Source organism: Lagenorhynchus albirostris, chromosome 4 (genome assembly GCF_949774975.1).
Source record: "Lagenorhynchus albirostris chromosome 4, mLagAlb1.1, whole genome shotgun sequence".
NCBI lineage: Eukaryota > Metazoa > Chordata > Mammalia > Artiodactyla > Delphinidae > Lagenorhynchus > Lagenorhynchus albirostris.
Genome location: NC_083098.1, coordinates 73,477,788 through 73,494,003, shown reverse-complemented (window position 1 = coordinate 73,494,003; position 16,216 = coordinate 73,477,788). Strand labels below are relative to the sequence as shown.

The 16,216-nt window shown below is 39.4% G+C and overlaps 1 non-coding gene across 1 annotated transcript; it reads left to right on the top strand.

The window, feature by feature from the left end:
• Positions 1-6,543: 6,543 nt before the first annotated feature.
• Positions 6,544-6,647, top strand: LOC132520157 (U6 spliceosomal RNA). The gene has a single exon (XR_009540516.1). It is a non-coding gene; the product is annotated as a U6 spliceosomal RNA (small nuclear RNA).
• The last annotated feature ends 9,569 nt before the right edge of the window (positions 6,648-16,216 follow it).

Below are 16,216 nucleotides of genomic sequence, written 5' to 3'. Positions count from 1 at the left end.
AGAACTACCATATGACCCAGCAATCCCACTACTGGGCATATACCCTGAGAAAACCGTAATTCCAAAAGAGTCATGTACCAAAATGTTCATTGCAGCTCTATTTACAATAGCCCAGAGATGGAAACAACCTAAGTGTCCATCATTGGATGAATGGATAAAGAAGATGTGGCACATATATACAATGGAATATTACTCAGCCATAAAAAGAAACGAAATTGAGCTATTTGTAATGAGGTGGATAGACCTAGAGTCTGTCATACAGAGTGAAGTAAGTCAGAAAGAGAGAGACAAATACCATGTGCTAACACATATATATGGAATTTAAGAAAAAAAATGTCATGAAGAACCTAGGGGTAAGACAGGAATAAAGACACAGACCTACTAGAGAATGGACTTGAGGATGTGGGGAGGGGGAAGGGCAAGCTGTGACAAAGTGAGAGAGAGGCATGGACATATATACACTACCAAACGTAAGGTAGATAGCTAGTGGGAAGCAGCCGCATAGCACAAGGAGATCAGCTCGGTGCTTTGTGACTGCCTGGAGGGGTGGGATAGGGAGGGTAGGAGGGAGGCAGACGCAAGAGGGAAGAGATATGGGAACATATGTGTATGTATAACTGATTCACTTTGTTATACAGCAGAAACTAACACACCATTGTAAAGCAATTACACTCCAATAAAGATGTAAAAAAAAAAAAAAGAATGTGGGGAAATTGTGGTTATGCAAATGACAGATATTTTTCAAATACTCTAAGCTCTACAAATGTTTAATGGTAACAATTTCTTTGGCACACTATTGCCTTTATTAGTTGGTTTCCATTTTCATAATTTACAAACCAATATCCTATATACATATATGCTATTGGCACGTTTAATGTGAAGTTGATCTGTATTATTATTTTCCCAAAACAGCTGTGGAGAAGTTTCATTCCATCTAAAAATAAATGTTAAGACCCAATGATGTATTTAAGAAACAATACAAATCCTCTCCACAAAACTGTATTTTTTTTCCACTTTTCATTACAATGAAAGAACATGAAGATTGAAGTTATCAGTTTCCTTTCCTGTATGAGTGGCTAAGGATACATAGTGTTTTCATTCCACCGCCAAAGAAGTGGATTTTCTTTTGCCCAGATTCCTCAACTGTAGGAACTTTCTAATGCCCATTATCCTCAACTGTAAAATGAGAGAAGTGAATTATCTAAACTTCTTTCCAGCTCTATAATTTTATTATTTTTAATATTGTATGTTCTACAGAATGCCCAGACCAACAGTAACATTTTCTAAAGATCATAAATATTAGAGGAAGGAATCAATAAGCAAGTATAATACATTGGGCAACTTTTTCCTTATCATGCAACAATACCCGTTTTGAAAAGTTGTATAATTCCACTACTCCTTCAATTTTGTGCATTTTTAGTAATTACCAGTACCTAGAAAAATTGCAAATCTGATGATATAATACATATTTTTAAAATCCCATGTTGGTATTTCCTTTTTATAAAGAAACTTGCCTGAAACAGTAAATGTATAAAAGCCACTGTTACTTGTATAATTCAATTTAATGTTTTAAAAAAGCCATGTACACCATCAAGATTTTTTTAAATGGGAGAGGATATAGGGATGAGTACAAGGATACCCAAATCTCTTAAGATTGAACCTGATTCTGAACCTGATGTAGATAATGGTTATGAACATAGATCTATCCAGTTAGTTCTAACCATACACTGAATTTTTGTGCAAAATCAGTTCTAATGACTCAGATCACTCTCCTAGATAATGTAATAGACTTTTTTCCTGAGGCTGATCCCTGTCTCAGTGAATGGCACCACTCTGTCCACTTGTCCGAGAAAGAGATCTGAGAATCATTCTCGACTTCTCCCTCATTCCAGCCCCTCACAAATCCATTCTCCCCGAAGTTACCAGAATGGACTTTATAAAATGCAAATTTTTACATGTGTCCCTCTCTTGCTAAAAACCCTTAAATGGTTCCCTACTGGCCTGAGGATAAACTCCTAACCCCCTCAGTAGACTTTCAAAGCTCTTTATAGTTGCCTCCCTCCCACCCCCCGATCCTCGCCTTCCTCTTAGCCTCTCCCCGTTTTGCCAAGCCCACATCCCCATCTTCTGCCATGGCCCTTGCTCAGTTACTCTGGTTTCCCCCGAGTATAGGAATATCTCTTGGCCCACTCAGCCTGAAATGCTCTTTGGCCCTTTCTTCCCTGGCTAGCTCCTACTGTCCCATCAGGTCTCTGATTAGATGACTTCCTCCAAGTAGTCTCTCAGGTTCCCCTCGCACCAGCCCTCATAACACCACACTGTAACCCTACCACAGCCCTTATCACACAGTATTGTAAACACCCATTTTCCTCCAGTTCCGCTAAGCTACTATACCATGCCCTGAAGGAAGCTACATGTGGAAAGAGTCTGAGCTTTTAAATCAGAGAGACCAGTTCCCGCAGGTATAAGTTGTGTGCGCTTCAGCAAGTTTTGTAATCAGCCTGGGTCTCAGTTTCCTATCTGTAAACAAAGAGGACCATTATAAAGATTAATGAGACAACGTGTAAAGTATTTGCACACAGCTGGGCACTTAGTAGATGCTGAATAAATAGTAGTTACAAATGGTAACATTTCTGCCCCCCAAATCTCCTCCATAGACTGGACTGCCCTCAAGAGAGTGAACACCTTCTTATCACTACCAAGCAGAGAAAGATGAAAGAGAAAACTGTGATTTTTCTGAGCCCCTCCAAAAGATCCTCATTAGCTATATATACTTAAAGGAGGTTATCTGACTGGTCTTTCATGCCTCAGTTTCTTTATCTGAACATGCCATGTGTAATCAGTATAATCATAGGATAGGCATGAAAGTATTTTGAACAAATACAACATCTTGAAGTGATACATCCCCTTGCTTATTCGTTGTTGAAAGAAATATGATTTTCTTTTGGCCGCGCTGCACGGCTTGCAGGATCTTAGTTCCCTGACCAGGGATTGAACCCAGGCCACCTCAGTGAAAGCTCCATGTCCTAACCACTGGACCACCAGGGAATTCCCCCAAAAGAAGTGTGATTTTAAAACATTAAAATATTGAAACTAGGGACTTCCCTGGTGGCTCAGTGTTTAAGAATACGCCTGCCAATGCAGGGGACACGGGTTTGAGCCCTGGTCCAGGACGATCCCACATGCCACAGAGTAACTAAGCCCATGTGCCACAACTACTGAGCCTGCACTCTAGAGCCCGCGAGCCACAACTACGGAGCCTGAGTGCCACAACTACTGAAGTCCACGTGCCCTAGAGCCCGTGCTCTGCAACAAGAGAAGCCACCGCAATGAGAAGCCCGCACACCGCAGAGAAGAGCAGCCCCCGCTCGCCACAACTAGAGAAAGCCTGCGTGCAGCAACAGAGACCCAACACAGCCAAAATAAATAATTAATAAATCAAAGACCAAAACTATATATATGGAGAGAGAAACTAATTGGAAGCTAAAAGACCATAAATAATGTAAAACAGTAAACCCTCACTTTTAGTCATGACCCGTAACATTTTCCTTTCTGTATTCTTTTTACCAGAAAAGACAAGTTGTAAAACAGGTTGCTGGGAATTTCAGCACACTTTCTGCCCCCATCTACTATGACAGTAGTAGAACTAATCAAGTGAGCGGCCAGCAGAGGAAGCCCTAGTAGTCAGGAAAAGCTGTATTCTGGGCAACACAGTCGTGCATAATTGAGATTAAGTTTTTTACAATTTATCATCAATCTTAGACTCACAGGCTATTAGAACTAAAAAACATTAGCATTCTGGAAAAAAAAGAGAAGATTGAGCACATATATATTTCATTTCCTTCCCTCCAAATTCTTCAAAAATGACAGTAAAAAGATTGTGTTAAAACACACAAGATAAAAAGAATGAGAGAGGGAGCATAGCAACAAAATGTTGTAAGCTGGAAAACAGTGAATAAGTGGTAATTGACTCAGATAGCTGACTTAGATTTAAATCCTAAGCCTGCAGAGAGAAAGCTAAGAAGCAAACCAGTTCCACTACAGAATCCAGGAAGGTCTGGCGTTGGCAGCACCAAGTACCTCTGAAATAGGGCCAATATAGGCCTACGGAGGGATTGAGTTAATTTCTGTTTAAGTAGCAGTTAGACCCTCAGATCACTCTCTCCCACTCCATGCAGCAGATCAAATGTTTCTCTACCACCCCATCCAAATACTGGAAGTTTACTCTCTGGAGATAGAAAACAGTTTCTGGACATTCGGCCCAGTTCAGAGTACTGAACCCAGAAGTATCAGCAGAATATTTATATAGTGAACGTTGAGAAGACCCTACACACACTCCTCAATCTCTTTTCTTGATGAGCTCCAGAATGAAGGAAGCCAGGGCTATATCTTTGAAGCAGGAAATTGGAAAATATTTCTCTAGAGAACATGAGTAGTCCAAAATAATATCTATAGATATGACAAATTTTTCTGGCCAAATCACCCTGCAGTGAATCCTATCATCAACAAGCCCAGAGCTTCCAATAAGCTCAGAGCCCTTATATATAAGAAGACGGCCAAAGATCACCAGATATCTGCAGGAAAGTCTGTATCACAAAAGACAGAAACTAAAACAAAGGAATGGGTGGCAGGGGGTTCAGGGGAGCCAACTTAGGAAAAAGGAGACCATATAGGCAAAATAATGCCTTAAATAAATGTAATTAAAGTGCTCAAAGAGGGAAAGCTATTTTACCCATAGAAAAAGAAAAAGGCACTATCCAACTTCAAGACTTACTATAAAGTTATAGTAATCAAGACAGTAAGATATAGGTGAAAGAATAAACAAATAGATCAGTGGATCAGAATAGACAGCCCAGAAACAGACCCCCATAAATATAGTCAACTGATCTCTGACAAAGAAGTAAAGATGGTATAATGGAGCAAAAATTGTCTCCTCAACAAATGGTGCTGGAACAACTAGACATCCAGATGCAAAAAAAAAAAAAAAAAAAAAGAATCTAGGCACAGACCTTACACCCTTCACAAAAATTAACTCAAAATGGATCATAACTTAAATGTAAAACACAAAACTATAAACTCGTAGAGGATAACATAGGAGAAAACCTAAATGACCTTGGATACAGTGTTGCCCTTTTAGATACGACACCAAAGAAAGAACTGATAAGCTGCACTTCATTAAAGTTAAAAACTTCTGTTCTGTGAATGACAATATCAAGAGAATGAGAAGACAAGCCACAGAATGGGAGAAAATATTTGCAACAGACACATCTGATAAAGGACTGTTATGCAAAATATACAAAAACTCTTATTTAAAGTTCAACAATAAGAAAAAAACAACTCAATTAAAAAATGGACCAAAGACCTTAACAGACACCTCACTGAAGAAGATATACAGGTGACCTATAAGTGTATGAAAAGATACTCTACATCATATGTCATCAAGGAAATGCAAATAAACAACAATGAGATACTTTTACGCACCTATTATTGTGGTCAAAATCTAGAACACTGACAATACCAATTACGAACAAGAATGTGGAACAACAGGAACTCTCATATACTGCTGGTGGGAATGTAAAATGGTACAGCCACTTTGGAAGACAGTTTGGTTTCTTACAAAACTAAACAATTCTTACCATACAATCCAGCAATAATGCTGCTCAGTATTTACCCAAAGGAGTTGAAAACTTATGCCCACACAATAACCTGCGTAAGATGTTTATAGCAGCTTTACTCATAAGTTAAAACTTGGAAGCAACTGCAATATCCTTCAGTAGGTGAATAGATAAATGAATTGTGGTACATCCAGGCAATGCAATATTATTCAGTGCTAAAAAGAACTGAGCTATCAAGCAATGAAAAGATACGGAGTAATCTTAAAATATAAAATCTTAAAATGCATATTACTAAGTGAAAGAAGCCAATCTGAAAAGGCTACATACTATATGATACGAACTATATGACATTCAGAAAAAGATAAAAATATGGAGACAATAAAAAGATCAGCGGTTGCCAGGGATTAGGGTGAGGTGGGTGGAACAGGAGATGAATAAGCAGGACACAAAGGATTTTTAGGGCAGTGAAAATACTCTGGACGATATTACAGTGATGGGTACATGTTATCATACATTAGTCCAACCATAGGGTGTACAACACCAAGAGTGAACTGCAATGTAAACTATGGACTTTGAGTGATTCTGATGTCAGTGTAGGGTTATCCTTAGTAAAATAAAGTACCACTCTGGTAAGCGATATTGATATTGGGAAAGGCTATGCATGTATGAGCACAGAGAGTATATGGGAAATCTCTGTACTGCCCTCTTAATTTTGTTGTAAACTTAAAACTGCTCTAAAAAATAAAGTCTTCTAAAAAAGGCATTGTTAAAAAAAAAGAATAAGATGTCCTTTTAAAAAAGAAACATTCAGGAAACCAAAAGTTCTTGGAAATTACATATATAAAAGCAGAAATTAAAACTCAATAGAAGGGCTAGAAGATAAAATTAAGGAAATCTTCCAGAAAATAGAAAGCAAAAACACATAAAAGTGCTCACTTCAAAGCACATTTATCAAATTGGAATGATACAGAGAAGATCAGCATGGCGCCTCACAAGGACAACACACAAATTGGTGAAGCTTTCCATATTTTTAAAAAAGAAAGGAAGAAAAGAACAAGTAAGCATGTGGAGAAATTGGAATTCTTGTGAGCTGTTGGTAGGAATGTAAAATAGTACAGCCACTATGGAAAACAGGCTGGCAGGTCCTCAAAAAATTAAACATAGAGTTCCCATATGATCTAGCAATTCCACTTTTGGGTTCATACTCAAAAGAATTGAGAGTAGGGACTCAAACAGATATTTGAACACACGTGTTCATAGCAGCATTATTCACAATAGCCAAAAGGTGGAAGCAGCCCAAATGTTCATTGACAGATGAATGGACAAATAAAATGTTGTATATACAAACAGTGGAATATTATTCAACCTTGAAAAGGAAAAGAAATTCTGACATACACTACAACATGGATAAACCTTGAGGACATGACACCAAGTGAAATAAGCCAGACACTAAAGGACAAATATTATATGGTTCCACTTACATGAAGTTCCCAGAATAGTCAAATACATAGAGACAGAAAGTGGAATGGAGATTACTAAGGCCTGGGGGTCAGGGAGACTTACTGTTTAATGGGTATAGAGTTTCAGTCTGGGATGACGAAAAAAATTTTGGAGATGGATAGTGAAAATGACTGTACAACAATGTGAATATACTTAATTCCACTTAACTGTATACTTAATGATTGTACAACAATGTGAATATACTTAATTCCACTTAACTGTATACTTTAAAATGGTTAAAATCGTAAATCTTATGTATATTTTACCACAATTTTTTTTTTTTTTTTGCGGTACGTGGGCCTCTCACTGTTGTGGCCTCTCCCGTTGCGGAGCACAGGCTCTGGACGCGCAGGCCCAGCAGCCATGGCTCACGGGCCTAGCCGCTCCGCGGCATGTGGGATCTTCCCGGACCGGGGCACGAACCTGTGTCCCCTACATTGGCAGGCGGACTCTCAAGCACTGCGCCACCAGGGAAGCCCTTACCACAATTTTAAAAACAAGCAATTTAAGCATATAACTTAGAGACATAGAGGCAAACACTAAAAGAAACAGCTCTAAGAGTTGGAAGTGTTTCCCTCTGAGGATGGGAAGTGGTGGGGGAAGGGATGCTGTTTTCAAACAAGCTTTGTAAAACTATTTATATTTAAACTATGTGCACGTAAAAGTTTGATAATACTATAAAGAACAATAATAACAAATTTGAAATAATTGTTTAATCCTTCAATTTTATAGATAACCAAATCACGAGAGAGTAGAATCCTTGGCTAAGGTAATCCAAAACAGTGAGTAGCAGATTAAGGAGTTGAACCAATCTGCTCTAAATCAAAGTTCAGCATCTTACCATCACAACACATTGCACCTTACAATAGCATCTTCCTGAATATCTTAAACTTTTGGGAGTCCTGACTAAAGCCTTCTTAAATTACTTTTCTTCATGGTTTACTGAATATGTAATAATAACACAGATTTTCCCATTTTGCCTAGCATTATTTGTTAAAAATGAACTTTTTTCTAATCTGAACACACTTTTGAAATAACATGGCTTTCCAAATTTGCTCCTCTATTTTCATAATTCAAATTGAACAGGATTTTTGAGTCCTGCAGTGTTGCTCTGAATGGCTAGAAAGGCTTTGCTATTGATGTAAAAACCACTGCCCTTTACTTTTTTTTTAAATTCAAATACAGGCGATGTACAATATTATGTTAGTTTCAGGTGTACTACATAGTGATTTGACAGTCCTTTTTTTCTTGTGTGGAGTATTTTTTACTGAGTCCAAATCCTAACCATAGTAACCTGTATGGCAACAGAAAACATTTTCATTTCAATTCAAGTCACCAGTTTAATATTAATTTTATGTTGAGTTTTCCCATTAGAAAAATGATATTATTATAAAGAGTAATTACACTAAGCAATGATATATAATTTATCAGGCTTCAGACTTTAGAATCAAACTCCATGTGAATGCTTCTTCCAACAATACTCCATTAGTTATCACTTGAACACATAATAATGGGCACCTATAAAATAATTTTTTAAAGAACTGTAAGGACCTATCATAAGCATATCCTCCAACACTGACAAAGTACATTTTCCCAGAATAATGTGCCTGATAGGTCATCGGTCTTAGAACTCTAAATAAAAGATATTGTGCTTTTAAGATATCACTCCTTATTACAATAGTGTAAATTATTGTGTACGGTTTCTAATCTTATGTGATTGTGTGCTGTCTGAAGGCAAGGTAGCACAGACTGCATAGGTAATAAATGCTCATTAAGCATTTGCAATGATTAAGTAATGAATCACACTATGGAATCATGGAACATTAAAGCTGAAATGTGTCCCAGGGATCTACGGGTCTAACTTCCTCTTTTTACAATTAAGGAAATACTAACGAACATTTGAGTGTGTACAGTTATGTCACACATTTCTTGTGCATTTGCTCATGGCAGCCCCACTAGACAGATAAGGAAAAAGAATCAGAGAGGTCCAGTAACATGCCCAAGGTCACATAGCTAGTCAGTACTAACACTGGGACTCTGACCAAGGTGACTGAAGACCAGAGCTTGTGCTTTGATGAAGTCCAGAGACAGATGTTTACTGATTGACATGTGATCATATGGCTGGCTGCTGACAGAGTCAGGCCCAGAATCAGACTGGCTGACTGCCAGTAGTAGCTCATTGTCAGACCCTGCAGTGCATATATTAAAAATGGGTTTCGGAGAGGATTGAAGATGGCGGAAGAGTAAGAAGCGGAGATCACCTTCCTCCCCACAAATACATCAGAAATACATCTACATGTGGAACAACTCCTACAGAACCCCTACTGAACGCTGACAGAAGACCTCCAACTTCCCAAAAAGCAAGAAACTCCCCACGTACCTGGGTAGGGCAAAAGAAAAAAGAAACAACAGTGACAAAAGAATACGGACGGTACCTGCACCAGTGGGAGGGAGCCGTGAAGGAGGAAATGTTTCCACACACTAGGAAGCCCCTTCGCGGGCACAGACTGCGGGTGGTGGAGGAGGGAAGCTTCGGAGCCGCAGAGGAGAGCGCAGCAACAGGGCTGCGGAGGGCAAAGCGGAGAGATTTCCGCACAGAGGATCAATGCCGACCAGCACTCACCAGCCCGAGAGGCTTGTCTGCTCACCCGCTGGGGCGGGCGGGGCTGGGAGCTGAGGCTCGGGCTTCGGTCGAAGCGCAGGGGGAGGGCTGGGGTTGGCGACGTGAACACAGCCTGAAGGGAGCTAGTGCGCCACAGCTAGCTGGGAGGGAGTCCGGGGAAAAGGCCTGGAGCTGCCGAAGAGGCAAGAGACTTTTTCTTCCCTCTTTGTTTCCTGGTGCGCGAAGTGAGGGGATTAAGAGCGCCGCTTAAAGGAGCTCCAGAGACGGGCGCGAGCCACGACTCTGAGCGCGGACCCGAGACGGGCATGAGACGCTAAGGCTACTGCTGCCGCCACCAAAAAGCCTGTGTGCGAACACACGTCACTCTCCACAACTCCCCTCCCGGGAGCCTGTGCAGCCCGCCACTGCCAGGGTCCCGTGACTCAGGGACAACTTCCCCGGGAGAACTCACGGCGCGCCTCAGGCTGGTGTAACGTCACGCCAGCCTCTGCCGCCGCAGGCTCGCCCCACACTCCGTGCCTCCCACCACCCCCACCCCCACCCCCGCCTGAGTGAGCCAGAGCCCCCGCATCAGCTGACCCTTTAACCCCGTCCTGTCTGAGCAAAGAACAGATGCCCTCAGGCGACCTACACACAGAGGCGGGTCCAAATCCAAAGCTGAACCCCAGGAGCTGTGAGAACAAAAAAGAGAATGGGAAATCTCTCCCAGCAGCCTCAGGAGCAACGGATTAAATCTCCACGATCAACTTGATGTACCCTGCATCTGTGGAATACCTGAATAGACAACAAATCATCCCAAAATGAGGATGTGGACTTAGGGAGCAACGATATGTATATTTTTTCCCTTTTTTTGTGACTGTGTATGTGTATACCTCTGTGTGTGCTTTTGTCTGTATAGCTTTGTTTTTACCATTAGTCCTAGGGGTCTCTCTGTCCGTTTTTTTTTTTTTTTCCTGTTTTTTTAGTATACATTTTAGCACTTGTTATCATTGGTGGATTTGTTTTTTGCTTTGGTTGCTCTCTTCTTTCCTTCTTTTCCTTTTTATTGAAAAAAATTTTAATAATTATTTTCATAACTTTATTTTATTTCATTTTATTTTACCTTCTTTCTTTCTCCCTTTTATTCTGAGCCGTGTAGATAACAGGCTCTTGGTGCTCTGGCCAGGAGTCAGGGCTGTGCCTCTGAGATGGGAGAGCCAACTTCAGGACATTTGTCCACGAGACACCTCCCAGCTCCACGTAACATCAAATGGTGAAAATCTCCCAGCAGTCTCCATCTCAACGCCAAGACCCAGCTCCACTCAATGACCAGCAAGCTACAGTGCTGGACACCCTATGCCAAACAATTAGCAAGACAGGAACACAACCCCACCCATTAGCAGAGAGGCTGCCTAAAATCATAATAAGGTCACAGACACCCCAAAACAGACCACCAGAGGTGGACCTGCCCACCAGAAAGACAAGATCCAGCCTCATCCCCCAGAACACAGGCACTTTTCCACCAGGAAGCCTGCACAACACACTGAACCAAACTTAGCCACTTAGGGCAAACAACAAAAACAACGGAAACTACAAACGTGCAGCCTGCGAAAAGGAGACCCCAAACACAGTAAGTTAAGCAAAATGAGAAGACAGAGAAGCACACAGCAGATGAAGGAGCAAGGTAAAAACCCACCAGACCAAACAACTGAAGAGGAAATAGGCAGTCTATCTGAAAAAAAAATCAGAGCAATGATAGTAAAGATGATCCAAAATCTTGGAAATAGAATGGAGGAAATACAAGAAACGTTTAACAAGGACCTAGAAGAACTAAAGAGCAAACAAAAAATGATGAACAACACAATAAATGAAATTAAAAATTCTCTAGAAGGGATCAATAGCAGAATAACTGAGGCAGAAGAACGGATAAGTGACCTGGAAAATAAAATAGTAGAAATAACTACTGCAGAGCAGAATAAAGAAAAAAGAATAAAAAGAATTGAGAACAGTCTCAGAGACATCTGGGAGAACATTAAATGCACCAACATTCGAATTATAGGGGTCCCAGAAGAAGAAGAGAAAAAGAAAGTGACTGAGAAAATATTTGAAGAGATTACAGTTGAAAACTTCCCTAATATGGGAAAGGAAATAGTTACTCAAGTCCAGGAAGCACAGAGAGTCCCATACAGGATAAATCCAAGGATAAAAATGCCAAGACACATATTAATCAAACTATCAAAAATTAAATACAAAGAAGAAATATTAAAAGCAGCAAGGGAAAACAATAAATAACATACAAGGGAATCCTCATAAGGTTAACAGCTGATCTTTCAGCAGAAACTCTTCAAGCCAGAAGGGACTGGCAGGACATATTTAAAGTGATGAAAGGAAAAAACCTACAACCAAGATTACTCTACCCAGTAAGGATCCTATTCACATTTGATGGAGAAGTTAAAATCTTTAGAGACAAGGAAAAGCTAAGAGGATTCAGCACCACCAATCCAGCTTTACAACAAATGCTAAAGGAACTTCTTTAGGCAGGAAACACAAGAGAAGGAAAAGACCTACAATAACAAACCCAAAACAATTAAGAAAATGGTAATAGGAACATACATTTTGATAATTACCTTAAATGTAAATGGATTAAATGCTCCAACCCAAAGACATAGACTGGCTGAATGGATACAAAAACAAGACCCATATATATGCTGTCTACAAGAGACCCACTTCAGACCTAGAGACACATACAGACTGAAAGTGAGGGGATGGAAAAAGATATTCCATGCAAATGGAAATCCAAAGAAAGCTGGAGTAGCAATTCTCATATCAGACAAAATAGACTTTAAAACAAATACTATTACAAGAGACAAAGAAGGACACTACATAATGATCAAGGGATTGATCCAAGAAGAAGATATAACAATTGTAAATATTTATGCACCCAACATAGGAGCACCTCAATACATAAGGCAAATACTAACAGCCATAAAAGGGGAAATCGACAGTAACACATTCATAGTAGGGGACTTTAACACCCCACTTTCACCAATGGACAGATCATCCAAAATGAAAATAAATAAGGAAACACAAGCTTTAAATGATACATTAAACAAGATGGACTTAATTGATATTTATAGGACATTCCATCCAAAAACAACAGAATACACTTTCTTCTCAAGTGCTCATGGAACATTCTCCAGAATAGGTAATATCTTGGGTCACAGATCAAGCCTTGGTAAATTTAAGAAAATTGAAATAGTGTCAAGTATATTTTCCGACCACAATGCTATGAGACTAGATATCAATTACAGGAAAAAAATCTGTAAAAAATAGAAACACATGGAGACTAAACAATACACTACTTAATAACCAAGAGATCACTGAAGAAATCAAAGAGGAAATCAAAAAATACCTAGAAGCAAATGGAAATGAAAACATGACGACCCAAAACCTATGGGATGCAGCAAAAGCAGTTATAAGAGGGAAGTTTATAGCAATACAATTCTACCTTAAGAAACAAGAAACATCTCGAGTAAACAACCTAACCTTACACCTAAAACAATTAGAGAAAGAAGAACAGAAAAACCCCAAAGTTAGCAGAAGGAAAGAAATCATAAAGATCAGATCAGAAATAAGTAAAGAAATGAAGGAAACGATAGCAAAGATCAATAAAACTAAAATCTGGTTCTTTGAGAAGATAAACAAAATTGATAAAGCATTAGCCAGACTCATCAAGAAAAAAAGGGAGAAGACTCAAATCAATAGAAGTAGAAATGAAAAAGGAAAGTAACAACTGACACTGCAGAAATACAAAGGATCATCCGAGATTACTACAAGCAACTATATGCCAATAAAATAGACAACCTGGAAGAAATGGACACATTCTGAGAAATGCACAACCTTCTGAGACTGAACCAGGGAGAAATAGAAAATATGAACAGACCAATCACAAGCACCGAAATTGAAACTGTGATAAAAATCTTCCAATAGGGCTTCCCTGGTGGCGCAGTGGTTGAGAGTCCGCCTGCCGATGCAGGGGTCACGGGTTTGTGCCCCGGTCCGGGAAGATCGCACATTCTGCAGAGCGGCTGGGCCCGTGAGCAATGGCCGCTAAGCCTGCGCGTCCGGAGCCTGTGCTCCACAATGGGAGAGGCCACAACAGTGAGAGGCCCGCACCGCGCAAAAAAAAAAAAAAAAAAAAAAATCTTCCAATAAACAAAAGCCCAGGACCAGATGGCTTCACCGGCGAATTCTATCAAATATTCAGAGAAGAGTTAAAATGTATCTTTCTCAAACTCTTCCAAAGTATAGCAGAGGGAGGAACACTCCCAAACTCATTCTATGAGGCCACCATCACCCTGATACCAAAACCAGACAAAGATGTCATAAAGAAAGAAAACTACAGGCCAATATCACTGATGAACATAGATGCAAAAATCCTCAACAAAATACTAGCAAACAGAATCCAACAGCACATTAAAAGGATCATACACCATGATCAAGTGGCATTTTTCCCAGGATGCAAGGATTCTTCAATATATGCGAATCAATCAACGTGATACACCATATTAACAAATTGAAGGAGAAAAACCATACGATCATCTCAATAGATGCAGAGAAAGCTTTCGACAAAAGTCAACACCCATTTATGATAAAAACCCTCCAGAAAGTAGGCATAGAGGGAACTTACCTCAACATAATAAAGGCCATATATGACAAACCCACAGCCAACATCATCCTCAATGGTGAAAAACTGAAAGCATTTCCACTAAGATCAGGAAAAAGACAAGGTTGCCCACTCTCACCACTCTTATTCAACAAACTTTTGGAAGTTTTAGCCACAGCAATCAGAGAAGGAAAGGAAATAAAAGGAATCCAAATCAGAAAAGAAGAATTTAAGCTGTCACTGTTTGCAGATGACATGATACTATACATAGAGAATCCTAAAGATGCTACCAGAAAACTACTAGAGCTAATCAATGAATTTGGTAAAGTAGCAGGATACAAAATTAATGCACAGAAATCTCTTGCATTCCTATACACTAATGTTAAAAAATCTGAAAGTGAAATTAAGGAAACACTCCCATTTACCACTGCAACAAAAAGAATATAATACCTAGGAGTAAACCTACCCAAAGAGACAAAAGACCTGTCTGCAGAAAAATATAAGACACTGATGAAAGAAATTAAAGATGATACAAATAGATGGAGAGATATACCATGTTCTTGGATGGGAATAATCAACATTGTGAAAATGACTCTACTACCCAAAGCAATCTACAGATTCAATGCAATCCCTATCAAACTACCACTGGCATTTTTCACAGCACTAGAACAAAAAATTTCACAATTTGTATGGAAACACAAAAGACCCCGAATAGCCAAAGCAATCTTGAGAAAGAAAAATGGAGCTGGAGCAATCAGGCTCCCTGACTTCAGACTATACTACAGAGCTACAGTAATCAAGACAGTATGGTACTGGCACAAAAACAGAAATATAGATCAATGGAACAGGATAGAAAGCCCAGAGGTAAACCCACACATATATGGTTACATTATCTTTGATAAAGGAGGCAAGAATATACAGTGGAGAAGACAGTCTCTTCAGTAAGTGGTGCTGGGAAAACTGGACAGCTGCATGTAAAAGAATGAAATTAGAACACTCCCTAACACCATACACAAAAATAAACTCAAAATGGATTAAAGACCTAAATGTAAGGCCAGACACTGTCAAACTCTTAGAGGAAAACATAGGCAGAATACTCTATGACATAAATCATAGCAAGATCCTTTTTGACCCACCTCCTAGAGAAATGGAAATAAAAACAAAAATAAACAAATGGGACCTAATGAAACTGAAAAGCTTTTGCTCAACAGAGGAAACCTTAAACAAGACAAAAAGACAACCCTCAGAATGGGAGAAAATATTTGCAAATGAATCAACTGACATAGGATTAATCTGCAAAATTTACAAGCAGCTCATGCAGCTCAATATTAAAAAAACAAACAACCCAATCCAAAAATGGGCAGAAGACCTAAATAGACATTTCTCCAAAGAAGATATACAGATAGCCAACAAACACATGAAAGAATGCTCAACATCATTAATCATTAGAGAAATGCAAATCAAAACTACAATGAGATATCATCTCACACTGGTCAGAATGGCCATCATCAAAAAAATCTACAAACAATACATGCTGGAGAGAGTGTGGAGAAAAGGGAACGCTCTTGCACTGTTGGTGGGAATGTGAATTGATACAGCCAGTATGGAGAACAGTATGGAGGTTCCTTAAAAAACTAAAAAGAGAACTACCATACAACCCAGCAATCCCACTACTGGGCATATACCCTGAGAAAACCATAATTCAAAAAGAATCATGTACCACAATGTCCATTGCAGCTCTATTTACAATAGCCAGGACATGGAAGCAACCTAAGTGTCCATTGACCGATGAATGGATAAAGAAGATGTGGCATATATATACAGTGGAATATT